Genomic DNA, 16,209 nt, shown 5'->3' on the forward strand with positions numbered 1-16,209 from the left:
ATAATCGAGAATCATAATCCATTATATGCAAAATTAAGTGATTATGAAATAATTTGCATACAATAACTCCAGGGGCTCACATCTGGTGAGTATGGGCTTGGCACACCCAGGATCCTCAGCTGGATATCATCATTCTTCTCTTTCTTGGTGATTCCCTTCTACTTCTCTCTCTCTTTCTCTCTCGGGGTAATTCAGAAATTTTTTTTTTTTTTTTGGCTGGTGCAGTATAAGCCTAAGGCTTCCTTGCACCATATGGCTAATAATAATAATAATAATAATAATAATAATATATGTATATATATATAATAGACCTATTCGATTTGAAAATCAACTAATTTGCATATAATTGATTATTAATAATTCGATTATGCTCATCTATAGGTGAACCTATTTCCGACAATGCAATATAATATAACATATTTATTTTTTATTTATTCATTCATTTTTTTTTTGGCTGATGCACATAAGCTTCAACTTCCTTGCACTATATGGCTAATAATAATAATAATACTCATCACACTGATGAGTATGGGCTTGGCACACCCAGGGTCCTGAGCTGGATATCATCATTCTTCTCTCTTGGTGATTCCCATCTACTTCTGACTCTCTCTCTCAGGGTAACTCGGAAATTTTTTTTTGGCTGGTGCAGCATAAGCTTTAGGCTTCCTTGCAGGCTAGTAATAATAATAAATAAACATTTTTGTGGGGTTAGAGGCAGCGCCACCTTGATAATATTCTTAAGGTGGCCCTGATAGAGGGCCGAAAATTTCTATTTATTTTCACCATGCCTAAGAATACCCAATTACAGCTCTGACTGTCTAGTTGAAAGAAAATTTTCGGTGTATTAAGCATTAGCCTGATGGCTGTAAAGAGTAATATTGCAATATATTGATTGTATTATTATTATTGCGATAAAGATTTCATTAAGAGATAAATCGCCATGAAATTCCACTAGCAAGTATGAAAATCTTAACTTTTCATGAACCTTTCATGGTTGGGGGTTAAAAGTAATGCTTCATTACGAATCACATGGATTAAACTTCCGTCTCATTAGCTGAATTTCCTGTATCTTGTTGGCGAGTTTTTCCCAAAGCAACAACTGTTAAGCCATTACAAAGTCAACTATGGTATGGTAGGTCAGCCATGGGCGTCGTAAAGAGAGCCGATCGTATGATGTTTCACAGACCATTCTCTTCAACATCTTGAAAAAAAAAGCTCATTAAGTTACTCTGCTACGGTCGGAAGTTACAGAAAAAAAAAAAAAATCTGTTTGAAATACGGACATCTGGTGTGTATAATAATAATAAACCACAGCAGATGGCAGCTTTGGAAGTTTAGTGACATTTGGAGACGTCCACAAAATTCTTCCTGAGTGACTGGTCTAGCAGTAAAAATCCGTTATCAGTATAGCTTGTAAGTCCAAACAAGCAGCATCAATACTGCACAGTGAATTTAGTAATGTTAAATACAGAATGATTCTACAGTAATACGATTCAATTACATGCTACTTTCCCCCACCCCCTAAGTGGAAACGTAAGTAAATTTTTCATATATTTTTCCAGCTATTTGGGATGAAAAAACACTTTACTTTAAACTTCAACGCAAGATGAAGTTTAAATTCACCATTCATTTAATAAACCATGGATTTCTTGTGACCCCCCCCCCCCCCAACAGAGTAATCTACGGGTGTGTGGAGAATTGGTCTGAGGAATCTCGGTTCCTTCTGTTTCACGCTAATGGGTCGACTAGAAATGGCGAAAACAGCATGATTCCATGGACTCATCCTGCTAGGTGTCAACAATGCAGGCCGGTGATGCCAGCACAGTGGTGTGGGGAGTGTTTTTGTGGTGCACATTGGACTCTTTGATACCAGCGGGGCAACAGTTGGATGCTATTTTGATTTCTAGGTTGTCTGGAAATATTTTCTGACTAGGCGCATCCCTTCATGGCTGTAGTGTATCCATCAACGGATGGGTTCTTGCACCAGTCATAAGGCCAGAATTGTAACAGAACTGGTTCGAGGATCATAAGAATGAATTAAGTGTATACGAACTCTATTTTCATGTCTTTCTAACGTAATACTGTATACCGTATTTCGATTTGCAACATCTAATTTAGTAAAAGAGGTCTGTTATCCTAAAAATAATGGAAAGAATAACAGTTCTCAGATTTGGATTATGCTAGCAAAGGCCAGTTTCTTATCATTTTTTAAACAACTGTTGTAATGTAAGTTACTGATGCCTGTTATGTTATCCTATAGGCATTCTTCATCGCTCAGATGAGAAAGTATACGTCCCAGCATATCATACTACATCGCTGTGAATTACTGAATGGTATAATTAATTCACCTGGATCAAAACTTTTGTTAAATTTACTTTGTTCAGATACACAAGATCTAGATATTTGCACAAACCTTTCTACCAAGGGGCAAATAGAACCATCTACTGGAAGTCGAATTATTACTTGAGGACCAAAAGAAAGAAAGAAAGAAATAATTGCTGGATTTTTGTTGGGCTGATTTTAACGGCATTTGGAGTGTTTCAACAAATCGTTTTAAAAGGCCCAAATATAAAATTCTGTGAAAATCTTTGCGACGGACAGACAGACATGGTGAAGACAATAAGCCCATTATATATATATACTAACGCGCGTAAAAAAAATGACCAAAAGAAGACCAAATCATTTAATTATTTGGTCTTCTGCCAAATAAAATTAAAAAAGTGTTTACGGTAGTAACAACACTTTTGAAACACCATATACTTTTAACCAAACCTTTCGTACACATTATGTCCTGATTATATGATGGAAGTAACCTGCTTACAGGAGTGTCTATACTCTATATTGTTTATATTAAAAGAGATGACGTTCATTGACCTTTGTAGCCTCATATGTTTCCGACTGTTGGTCAATAACTGGGTCTCAACCTGTAATTGTGATTGTATTGAAATTCTTTCTTTATAATTAAGAATGAAATTATTATCTGTCATTAGGTGTTATAATCTGCTGATTGTTTGGAAGTGAATTTTTCCATCATTTCTCCTGCACAGAACAGTAATATGACCTAGTTTGGTTTCTGTTATCGGTCATGCTTGTTCGTGTTATTATTATTGCTTAGAACTAGGAGTGTAGTCCTGTTTAAAAACAACAACAGCAAAAAAAAAAAAAAAAAGTCTTAAAGACATGTGCAAAGTAAAATCCTGGGGCACGCCCTGCTTCCATGAAGAAGTAGTGCAGGCTGGCTTGGGTGGTGTGACCCAACTTAAGTCCTGCTTAGAATTGTGTTCTTTCGGGTCTAGTTTGAATACCTCTTTTCAGCCTAGTATTGCACACAGTTCTTGAAGAACAGTGGATATTTTTATATTTAATGCTGTGTGAGTAGATATTTTCAACTTTAAGTTGTTTATTGTGGTTTAATTAAATATCTACTGGAATCTATCGATTCTTTATATGTGTATATAAGTTTATTCCATTTTTGTATCTTTATGAAAACATCCCAAAGTTGAGATTTTTCTTTTGTCATTTAACGTTGTGACTCTTAAATGGATGTCGTATATTTAAATTTGTCCTCTGCTTCGGATGATTAGATCTTTCGTGCTCTTAAACTTATTTGTAGTCATTTGTGGGATAACTGGGACATTTTTCTTCTTTACATCAACCTGGAGCTGGAAGAATAGTTCTGTTAAAAATCAAGAATATAACGCAAAGACAGTGTCAGTTAGTATGCCATAAGGTGACACCTACTGGCTCTGCTGCTTTCAGCGCCGACTTCTTGAATGTGCCCTAAATTTCTTTTGTAGATGACGTCAAATTTGAGTCATCTCTTAAGACATCGTTGACGTTTTTTCAATAATGGAAGCTCATTTTAAATCATTTGGTTTGCTGAGTAATCCCAATAATTAGTTTATAGGACCTGAACAAAAATAGGAGAGAAAGAGACAGAGAGAGAGAGAGAGAGAGAGAAAAGGGATCTCTTTATTTATAAGAACCACCCCTAATGCACTGCCAATTCAATTCCATCGTTGCACTCAAATAGATCTAAGAGCGTTTTTTGATCAAAAGATTTTAAACATTTAAGCTTCACGTTTATTAATATTCAGATTAATAAATTTAAATCTTAATCCTTAAAGAAACTATAAATTTTTAAGAAAAAACCGGAAATCTGGTTCGCAATGGCCACTTCGAATTTTAAGGATATACTATATAAGTTAAATCTCTTTCTTGATTCCGTGTAAGCATAGTGGCTTAGTCACTTAGCACCCATTTGGAAGGACTTCACTTCTAGTGACTCTTAGACTGGAGGAATTTCTGATGATCTCTTCACCAGTTTCAAGCGGAGGTGTAAGACGTTTCTTAGTGGGGTATTCGAGAATTTTGTTCATATCGAAAGACATACAAACAGGCTTGACCTGTTTGTATGTCTATAAAGATGCAGAAGACAGTGACCTTTAAAAATAATCAGGATTAAGGAAATCTCTCTCTCTCTCTCTGAATCCTGGAATTCACCTACTATTTGGGACAAAATATGTTTGCATATTTTGGAGGAATACGAAGCAGAAACCGTCTTGTATAGCAAAAACAAACAGAACTGTTTCGCTTGATAGCCCATTCAACTTTATACAGCTTAACCTGGATCCTTTCAACTATGCATTGATATTAAGTATAAAAAAGATTCTCCAAGTTCATTCCATCTGCATGTACCAGCTAGATTCCAGTGCATTGATTTTCATGAAATTTTGCATTTGGTTCTTTTGGAAAGATTTGTTGAGCCACACCAAATTTCATTAACATCTGACAAATGTAAATCGAGCAATGATTACAGTAATGAATTTATATATTTAAGTAATTAGTATTTTTATTTTATTAATCACAGAAGTTCCTTGAAATATTTATTGTGTTTAAAATCCAGGAGGAAAAGTAGATTACATTAGAAAAAAATTAAAAACTTTAAAAATTATTATTATTACTAACCATCAGAAACTCCATAGCCATTTAGGTGTTGGAATATGAGCAAAGCGCCTATTGTCTTCACTGTATTCGTCTGCCTGTCTGTCTGTCCGTCCTCATGTATAACAGCGATTCCCAGTAGACGGAATTTCATGAAATTTTATATTTATCTCTTTTAGAAAGGTTTGTTGAACTATTACAAAATTCATTAAAATCGGACGAATAGAAATTCATGAAAAGTTTTCAGTTTAAACTCGTTGCTCTTTGAAGGGCTTTTTTTTTTTGTTGTTACCAATTTCTAAATATATAAACAATGAAGTATACTATTTATTTATTATATTAATCACGGTAGAAATGTAAAATGAGTGTTGTATTTCAATTTTTCTTAAAATCTAGGGGGGGGGAAAGTAAAGTACATTACGAATGGGTTGACAGCATATTCGATCGTTACCTGTGGCTGTTAAAAGTTGGGTGAATAAATGTTGAGGTATGTGCACGTTGATGAGTTGATGAAATGAATTACTTTTGGCTTCTATTAACCATAGAAGATTCGATTAATTTAAGAAAACAATCCATCTATCTAAAAAAAATACCAATTATTTTGATCAAGAGGGGGTTCTATCCTCCTAATCGACATTTCTTCATTTAATATAATCTAACGGGTTTCTAAATTAATCTTTGACTTCCTGTTTAGTGCTAGCATAAAGCCTTCGTTATCAGCAAAGTCCTTCACCTCGGGAGTCGTTTACATAGTGCTATGCAATAGGGATGTTTACTTAAGAATCCAGCGATGCATGCAGAACCATGCGTAGACCTCTCTCTCTGATTCAGTAACCATTTTCATAAATGGATAACTCAGCGCAGAAGTGTCTCAACCCTTTTTATGTTGCCTTAGAATTCTGTGCATTTTTTTATCATCGAATTTTCTTTAGGACTCAGTGTTCGTCTGCTTTGTGTAGAAATGTTTGATTTTAATCTCTCGTATTACACAAGTCTTTATTACGTTTGTACTACTATATTTGTACATATAAGTAACTGGAATGACCTAAAAAAACAAAAAAAAAACCCACCTTGTATCCTCGTAATATGATTTTTTTCTGAACTATTTCCTTGTTTAGCATGAAGGCTAATGAGAGCTCAGAGACATTTGCTAAGCAGGTTTAAATGAAAGCAGAGTTGAGGTCATTAGCTAGAGAAAGTGCAGCCCTTAGATATGTGCAGATAAATGTATATAAAAAAGAAAATTGTACTAGGCATTTTTATTTTGCTCCCCCCCCCGTTTTTTTACTCAACTTGATATTTGTTAATTTTACTGGAAGACAACCTACAAGCATGACGCCAACATGATGTCACTCACCTCACGTGCTTTCCGTCGCTTGTTATTAAAAACATTCTGGAGTTTCTTTACAAATTGAAAACTAGAAATCTGTCAGAAATAGTTGCATTTATAGTGGCATTCGTTTTTCCCACAGAACGATTTTTTCCCCTGCAGATTAAGACGCCGTTATTTAATGACACGAATTGCCTCAGTCATTCACTGCAAATAATCAGTACTGCTCTATAAGGAGAAACACAGCGCATGTCAGTATCCAAATGGCATTTTAGGGATTATTGTCCCATCATTGAGTAACTAGGTACTGATCGGTGCAGGACTTGACAATGTGGCTGAATATATTGGTACTTGTCTGATAACTAGTCAACTGATGTTTGATTTAATCAGTACTTGGTAGCAAGATTAATATATTTATGCTTTAATAGGGAAGTGGCTCATTTCCCAAAGAGAAATGTGGAAGAGAGGCAGGCCACCCAAGACTTGGCGCATGATGTTTCAAGAAGACTTGTAAAGCATTGGTGTCACGTGAGAAGAAGCAAGAGCCATTCCAAAGAGCACTTGCTACCCAATATATCCAGTTGCACAGGTGGACTCCCCCTCGTGGGAAGTAGAGTTGGTAGGATTGCCATCCTCCCCCACACCCGGTGGAAAAGACTTGAGTCCGAGTCCCGTCAATAACGGAAGGGATTTTTATACGCCTTTTACACAACGTGGCTGAGTTAGTCGGTCTCAGGCGTGGGTAGCATGGTTTTTTCCCTCCGTAAACTCAGGTTTTTCGTCCAGCAAACAGAAAATCGACCTCAGAACAAACGCAATTTTCAGACAATATACACTGAGCAATATGGCCTTAGTGCTGATGCTCCTAAAGCCCTACAACAACAACAGGCGGCCTTAAGTTTAAGTAAGAAAGAGAAGTCCCGTTTACTGCAATACTGTGGCAACCCGTTGTGCAGGTGTATGCGAGACTAACTTTTCTTTCCTGTAATACTGTTACAGTGAAAGAAAGCGTTTTGCAAGACTTACAAATCAAAAGTGCAAACTTTATTACTAAGCCTAATACAACTACTATCCTACAGGCGTCGTTTACTGAATTAATATGGCCCTTAAAGTTAACTGCACACAAAAAAAATATTCACGAAAAAGTCAATTCCTTTAACTTTCGAAGCATATGTATTTTATATATTAAAAGCTTATTTTAACAAAGAAATTTTGACATTTCTTTATTCTGGCGTTCATTTTATTTTATCATAAACTGCTTGGAATGCTGTAGCTCTGTTACAACATAATACATCAACATTTAGGAATATAAAAAAAACAAACAAGGAAAACCGGATAGTTTCCAAATAAATCTATTTAATACTCTCATCTTCTCTTTTATGAAGGTATTTTTGACAAGGTATCCATTAAGGAAGCACTGACTATACCTTTAAGAACCTAAAAAGGTCAAAGCACATTAAAATAACAGCGAACAGTGAATGTATTCTTTCGGCCACTGAAATATTAATTTAACTAGTAGCTGTTACTTCGTGACCTTCAGTAAAGAACTCACCAGGAGGAATATTCAGGCAGCCCAGATGTTAGCGGCTTTGGGTCATGTACTACTGACCTCCATATGCCGGATCTTGGGAAAATTTAAAGGAAAAGAAACCAAGCAGGCGTTCTGAAAACCCTTTTGATATGGAACACCTCTGTACGAAGAATAAGGTCAGGATAGTTGCCGCCAACGACTGACACATGTCAGCTGCTATGACCTTGATGACGAATACATTGAAATAAACAAAACGTCTATTGTTCTCGTTCACAAAGAAACGTTTGGTAAATACGTTTTTCATTTCAAGAGATGAGGTATGTGCAAGTTTCATACCAAAAGACAAAGGCTAGATACCAAAAGACTTGAACTAGTAAAAAGCTAGAACATATTAACAGTGCCTCGAATTTCGTTTTTATTATTTTTTTTTAATTTACGTTCTGGCCTACGTCTACTTCCGCCTTATGTTGGTTCCGTTCAGTTAGTTCGACACCTACCTCGCCCCTCTATCCCGGGAGGATAATTGCGTGCATGCGTTCCTTTCAATTTCATTACGAAAATGATTCTTTATTGGACTTAATCAACTAAAGACGGTGTACAGCGATGTACACTAAGTGTGCAGTGTATATTTAGAGCTGTAAAAACACTGATAGCTTCTTATTTATTTATTTTATTTCAGTATTTTGTTTATACTAAATATTAAAGTCTACAGTGAATTAATTCCGGGAGAGAAAACCCAAATAAATAAATTTATATACTTCCCAATCCCCATGTCATTTTCCTTAGGTGACTGACCCGGATTACGGAGAGAAAAGGGTAAGCAAAATGCCTTCGAGAGATTGTGTTTAATCACCCTGTTGTTATACAGGGTGATTCAGGAGGAATAGTAAATATTTTGGGAGGTTACTTCATATAAACCTGTGTCCAATTCTCAATGGATACGGAGATCAGCTATTTTAAACTGGCGCGCACAAAGCCATTATGAGAGGCATTAAAGAACGCTAAATGAATTATTGTTTGTATTTATTGACTTTTTGAATGATACAAAACACAAATAATTGACAAATTTTTTACAGTTCACAATAAAAGTTCGAAAATCCCACCGCCAACCTCAATGCACTTTGCAACTCTTATGGTAATATGACGTCTTGTTCTTCTGAGGTCGTCTTGGCTTTCCTTTATGAGGGCAGCCAGGGCCGGTTCTGGTAGGTGTGCAGTGTGCGCATGCACGCAGGCGGCCAAATCCCTAGGGCGGCCGATAGTGCACTTTAAAGAATAAAATTAAAATGTAATTTAATATTATTTTAATACAGTGGTCGGCGATGAAATAGCGAACGTGGACAAACGTTACCGTAAAATTAAGAAGTCATACCAACATATACAATGGGAACATAAACATGACAGTAAACATATTTGATACAGCCTTAAATTCCATTCAGGAAAGTTTTGAAAATCTAAATGAATGTAATAATGTATTTAAATTTCTTTGTGAATTTGGAAAAATCACTGAAGAGGAAATTAAAAAATCTTGTTTTGATTTAGATGTTTCCCTTCAAATTAATAAAGGAAGCACAAGTATTAAGGATATTGATAGTCCTCATTGAAGAGCTGAGCTCTTCAATGAGCTGATAACATATAGAATTTTGAGCAGTAGAATTGCAGACCCATTAAAAAAACTTGACATATATTACAAAAAAATAACTTGATGTCATCATTTCCTAATCTGTTTATAGCTTTGAGAATTTTTCTGACATTACCAGTTAGTGTAGCATCAGGTGAAAGGAGGTTTTCGAAATTCAAACTTATAAAAACTAAGACACATATTTAATGATCGAGAACTGTTAGCTATAGAAAAGGAATTGTGAAAGTTTAGAATTATCAGATGTTATTGATGAACTGGCAAATAAGAAAGAAAGAAGAGTGCAGTTCTTACTTTATGGGTACATTTTGTTATTTCTGTTTTATATATCTTGTACAATTTTGATTTGAATAAAATTAAAATAAATATGTCAAATATTTTTATGGATTTTTTTTACCCCTGTCAACTATATGGAACTGTCATAAAAATATACTAGTAGGCTCCCATGAGTTGGGTTAAGTTATGAATCTACTCGCGATCCGCATTGATAGGGGCGGCCAAATATCTCAGCACACAGGCGGCCAACAGCCCACAACCGTCCCTGAGGGCAGCAGTAGCCAAAATGCGAGCGAGAAAGGTGTCTCTTGTATTCACCTTTTCTTTATATACTGCGCATTTCATCCAGCCCCACAAACAAAAATCTAACGAAGTGAGGTCTGGAAACTTGGAGGCCAATTAACGGGACCACCGCGGCCGATTCAACGTTCAGGGAAAGTTCGATTTGGATAAGAATAAGTCAGACCAAACATTATATCACCAGACGGGTATAATGTGCAGGAGCTCCGTCATGCTGAAGGTACATACCAATCCTTATGGCCAAGGGAACATCCTCCAATAGTAGTGGAAGTTCGTATTGCAGAAATTCTAGGTAAATGGGCACTGTAAAACGATTTTGTAACACAACAGGTCCAATCAACATTGTCGATGATACAGCACCACACGTTTACAGAGAAGTGATGTTGAAATTTTGTTTCTACAGTGACATGTGGATTTTCGTCTGACCACCTATGAGAGTTACGAGTGTTGTTGATACCGTCAAGGGTGAAAGCAGCTTCATCGCTGAACAGTATTAATGGAATTAGCATTTACCCAACAACAAAATTTCTGGTTAAAGGTGTTGCACCCACTGTATATGAAATGGATACAAGCCGTAATGTTCGCCATACTCTTGTCTGTGGAACACCGATACACGTAGTAACTCTTCGTGCTCTAATAGTAGAACTATGTTCTACCTCCTGAAGAACGTGTCCTATTTCATCCACATTTTGTTCATTTGCACGTTCAGAATAAATATGAGCGCTGGGAACCGTATCAGTCTCACGCAACTTGGTGTAAACGCTCTTGAATCCGGTATTCTGCAATTAGGAAACCGTCGACAGTATTCTCTACAAGCAGCAGTAGCACTAACACCACAAAAACCGTAGACAAACACCATATCGGCATATTGAGCATGTGTGAAGATGTTCTTAACACTTCTAACGTCAGGTTATAACTGCTTCTTGGTCACATCTGATTCAAGGAGCAGTGTGCGCCAGTTTCAAACAGCTGTATCTCTCTATCCATTGAGAATTGGACACATGTTTATATGAACTTTTTTTTACTCAGAATAACCGGTACTATAACCTCCCAAAATATTTACTCTTCCTCCTGAATCACCCTGTATATTTTGATTATTAAAACAAAATTAAAAATTTTATGTTTCGTTAAATGTTTCATTTCGATCCCAAGCTTGATTTATTCCTTTAAATCTGGAGGTAGTAACGTGTTCCGAATAAGTCAGACCAAACATTTCATTTATTTATTTTTAATAATAATGATAATTCTTATTATTATTTTCGCTCTTTGGATCGGACTAAATTTTCGTGAATGGCTTCTTTCTACTACTATGTTCTAAATACTGTATAGGGAATTTCTCTGGCATTGCTAGTTGAAGTTTGTAATCCCCCCCCCCCCCAAAAAGAAATAAAAATAATAAAAATGTGTGTACTGATATACGATCTACTAAAAAATAAATATCATAATATTCACTTGGCTTGTGGATACCATTAATTTTTGGTTTGTTGTATTCATTCTGAAATTAATCTTTTATTCTGTTGTTTTCACGGATTTTTAATTTTATTTTTTATTTAGCATTAGAAAATTTTATTTTTAATGCAAAATAAAATTTTGCATTAAAAAATGCAAAGAAGTGGACTTCTACAAAAAAAAAATATAAAATAAAATAAAAATAATATTAATTAAATATTATTTATTTATTGTGTTATGGTGGAAGGGATTTAAATAACCTGATGATAAAAAAGCCCATTACATTTATTTACTTTACTATTATTTATTTATTATTGTTTATTTGCACTAGTAATTATGTAACTTGGCATCTTTCCAAAACCAACTGCTAGCGTACTTCGTCTGCTTCGCTGTTTGGCAAAAGTTCTCTTGGATAGAATATTTTATTTTTGTTAGTCTTTTCTTTTATTTATTTTTATTTTTTTAACTAGAATATGAACTGTCAAGAAGATATTAAAAATAATAACCGGACCCAAATAAGGAAGACTTATGGTAATTTGCTGTGCTTGGACGTTGAGGAAACTTTCTTTTGAGAGAAAGTCATTGAACTTTTACTGATAACCATCCTCTCATTTGTTTAGTTGCGTTGACTGAAAAGCTGTTGGCTATTTATGAAGATTACGGTCATGCATCTCGCACGTTAAAACTTTTATACTATTTCTTGTGTTGGCCTGGTTTATAAAAGATGGGTTCACAAGTTTGTTCTTTGGTGCGTGCCCACTGGCTGTCTCCAACGACAAGATTAATAATAGAGGTTTATGTTTGTGGTCACTCAACCGTATACACTTCGTGCAGTGCTTCATCTCTTTCTCTTCTTTGTATGGAACACACACACACACACACACACACACACACACACTGGTCATCTGGATACAGCTTTCAAAAATTTCAAGTCGAACTTTGTCATCAGTGCTATACTATTGTCGACAAGGGCGCCCTCAGCACATTAGCGGATTACCTTTTATCTCTCTCTCTTTATTGCAACACTTGTTCAAAACTATAAAAGTATATTGTGATTAACAACTATACAGATTTTTCATTAAAATATCCTCCACGAGATTTTATCACTGGCTTACATAAATTCTGGCGATTAGTTTTATAATAGTGTTCTTGACCAACATTAGGGACTCATATCTGGTGAGTATGGGCTTGGCACACCAAAGGTCCTGAGCTGGATATCATCATTCTTCTCTTTTCTTCTGACTAATAATAATAATAATTATTATTATTATTCCAAGCGATCTGCAAGGATAACAAAATTAGTGAAGGTGGGAAGACTTCACGGACTTGTTTAGATGATATGCCATAAAAGCTCTATTGGGTTTAAGTTAGGCGATTGGGGTGACCACACCATAATTTGCAATAGTTCCTCCTATTGTTTAGTTACATGAAAGATCCTGCACAGATTAGACCTGTGCTTCGGGTCATTGTCTTGTTGTAATATAAAATTTCTTCCACAAAGTCGAAGTTCAGAGGATATTGCATTATGTTCAAGAATGATTTTATAGCCTCTTTTTATTTTCCTTCAATTCTGACCATGTCACTCCAGAAAAACAGAATCAACCCCAGATCACGATGGGACCACCACCGTGCTTGACTGCAGTCATAAAACAATGTGGTACCAATTTTTCTTCACCTTATCGTCTCGCATAAACTCTACATTTGGATTCATCCGTCAACAATACGTTTTTCCACTCTTCAATTGGCCAATGTTGATTGGCCAATGTTGATAGCTTGAGCTAAGATAGCTCTTAGCTCAAGCCGATCGTTTTACGATTTTAACAAGGGTGTTCCGACCACTACACGACCATTAAATCTTGTTTGTTTAAGATGAAGTTTTAAAGTGGATGTAGAGGTGGGAGTTTCAATGTTCCTATTGGATTCAACTCTGATTGCAGGTGCAGTAAGTTGTCGATTGTGTTTAGAAATCAGCGTTATGGTCGTATGTTGTGCTTCTGTTGTTACGCGCGGTAGTCCTGATCGTGGTTTGTCCTTTAAATTGCCATCCTCCTTGAATTGTCGAATGATAGTTTGTACGCCTTTAAATGAAACATCTAGTTTTTGCCAATACTTCTCATGGAAACTTTCTTTATACAGCACTTTTTTTTTTAAACGCTCAGTTCTTTATTTCTTTCCATGTTTATCACGAAACACACAAAATTCACCCCAAACGCCCTTTCTGAATGGATGTTGGATTTTATAAGTTGCAGCTCATACTGCTCAATTTATTTTATTACAAAACATTCTAGATTTATCTACAATGTTCTACTACATTCCGGAATATTCTACAACTTTCTTAAATATTATTTCAGTTTTTTTTATTTTTATACATAATAGAAAATATTTTAATAAAAACTAGTAAACAAGCTGGTTCCATAATATATGAAACGTGATTCCAAATTTTTAGGCGGGAGTGTATTATTCATATTAAATAGTTTTTTGTGATTTTTTTTTTTTTTTTTTTCAATATGAATGAAAAAGTGAAAAGATAAATATATTTGAGCGATTGTAAAGGGGCTCACATCTGATGAGTATGGGCTTGGCACACCCAGGGTGCTGAGTTAGATATCATCATTCTTCTCTTTCTTGGTGATTCCCTTCTACTTTTGACTCTCTCTCTCTCTCTCTCTCTTAGGGTAACTCGGGAAATTTTTTTTTTTTTTCCTGGCTGGTGCAGCATAAGCCTCAGGCTTCCTTGCACCATATAGCTAATAATAATAATAATAATAACTTATAAAAAAAACAATAAAACTCTATTGTTCGTTTCGACAAAAAAAAAAGGCTTGTGGCTTATATCCGTATGTATATCACGTGCGTGTTCACGCCGATTTGTATTATGTGGGCTGAAAAACCGGTATATTTCAAGGGAAATCCTACTTCGCCTAATAAGACTCTATAATACCATTATCTTCTCATTGGCACATTCTGTGGTAACCCAATCTCTTGCATTTGAAGTTGCTATGGTGTCCCTCAAGCTCAACGCCAACCTGATAGACAGAGCAACAGTATACATTCCACCAGGCCCAAACAGTGACATCATTGAAGATGTGATCCACTGGCTGGTAAATCACCTCCATGCCTCTGCTAAGCACATTTGTGGAGATTTCAGTCTTCCACCTACTCTTACACGTCTTAGTAGGAAACTCATTAGCAGTATGGATTCATTGGTTATCAGCCTACTTAACTGCCACCCCACGAGAGGATCTAATCTCTTGGATCTGATATTCTCTTCAGCACCATGGGACCTCGAAGACAGTCCTCACAATCTATTTCAATCCGATCGCGAACCAATTGCCATATTCCTGCTTAGCCGCACCTAACTTCGATATCCAAGGCTCAAAAAAGACATCACAGCACCCAAATTCATTGATCCACCATGATGTCGCGAAGCCGCATCCTCGATACTTTGGGAGGCTCTCAATAATTGCGATCTCGAGCTAGCTGTGGACCTTATGACCAGATGGATTTGAACCATTGTAAGTTATGGTGCTACAAAGACTGTCTGCATCACTCCCCAGTCGAGAGCTTGGTGGACACCAGCTTTCAAATATTGCCTTCTCCAGAGCCTAGGCAGTGTTCAACCGCCAGAAGTCATTTGCAATTAAAAAGCATTTAAATGCAACCTCTATGCCTCTGCTCTCAAACACTGTGGCCCTGATGTACCGAGGCAACTTACCCATCAACAACATTCCTACTGATATGCTCGCCACCGTTCGCATCATCAGGAAGCAGCTTATAACTGCAATAAATGGATTTCCGCCCACTGCAATTGCAGGCCCCGATCTTGTGCCACAATTCATGATCAACTGTCTTAGTTCGTTTATCGATCCTCTACTATCAATTTTTAAACGAGTCTTAACACAGCACTACGTTCCCCCCTCTGTGGAACATATATGCTGTGAGGCACACCCTAAATGCCAATCTGCAGCCCTCATTAAACAGTTCAGGCCAATCTCTCATTCTTCCATCCTCTTGAAGCTCATGGAGAAGACATTACTTGACCTTGGCCAGGCAAACTACACATTATGATTATTATTATTATTATTAACCATATGGTGCAAGGAAGCCTGAGGCTTATGCTACACCAGGCAAAAAAAAAAAAAAAAATTCTGAATTACCCAAAGAGAGAGAGAGAAGTAAAAGGGAATTACCAAGAAAGAGAAGAATGATGATATCCAGCTCAGGACCCTGGGTGTGCCAAGCCCATACTCACCAGATGTGAGCCCCTGGGGGTAATTTGATATGGGCAGCATAATAATGCCCAATATATTGTAAATAATGTTCAAAGTACGATATCTTTATGAATGTGTTGTGAATAAAGTCAAGAATATATGAATATCTTTATGAATATACTGTCAAAAGCTTAATATTCTGTAAATAATCTGACACTATTTCTGTTCTTGGCTCTGGGGGATGAGCCCAGACCTCGATGTGTGCCCCGTCCCACATAATTAAACCAAAGTAGAGTGTTTTTATCTTCCAATAACAGCTTAATTACGCATCAAGGAATATCTAAGAAGTTAATTAGCTAATGAAGATAATTAAAATGGTAATTTCAACAGCAAGTAAGTGGTCAAGTTTTGAATAGCCTTGTTACAACCATACTAGAGTATTAAAATTTTCAAATCAACTAATGGAATTTATATATAATTTAATGTCATGCTATTAATTCATATTATCATTTATTGATGTACATACGTG

The 16,209-nt window shown here is 36.1% G+C and overlaps 1 protein-coding gene across 2 annotated transcripts in view; it reads left to right on the forward strand.

Moving 5' to 3' along the window:
- Positions 1–16,209, forward strand: part of LOC150084071 (uncharacterized) — a 36,097-nt gene that overhangs the window by 15,879 nt on the left and 4,009 nt on the right. The window contains exon 1 of one of the 2 annotated variants that reach the window (XM_090375883.1): positions 1,426–1,533. The exons of the other annotated variant lie outside the window; for it this stretch is intronic. The gene's annotated coding sequence lies outside the window, so the exon portion shown is untranslated. Of the gene's footprint in view, positions 1–1,425; positions 1,534–16,209 lie in introns of those variants that run through there. 2 annotated transcript variants of the gene reach the window in all.

Source organism: Mastigoproctus giganteus, chromosome 6 (assembly GCF_048544385.1).
Source record: "Mastigoproctus giganteus isolate SK-2022 chromosome 6, ASM4854438v1, whole genome shotgun sequence".
NCBI lineage: Eukaryota > Metazoa > Arthropoda > Arachnida > Uropygi > Thelyphonidae > Mastigoproctus > Mastigoproctus giganteus.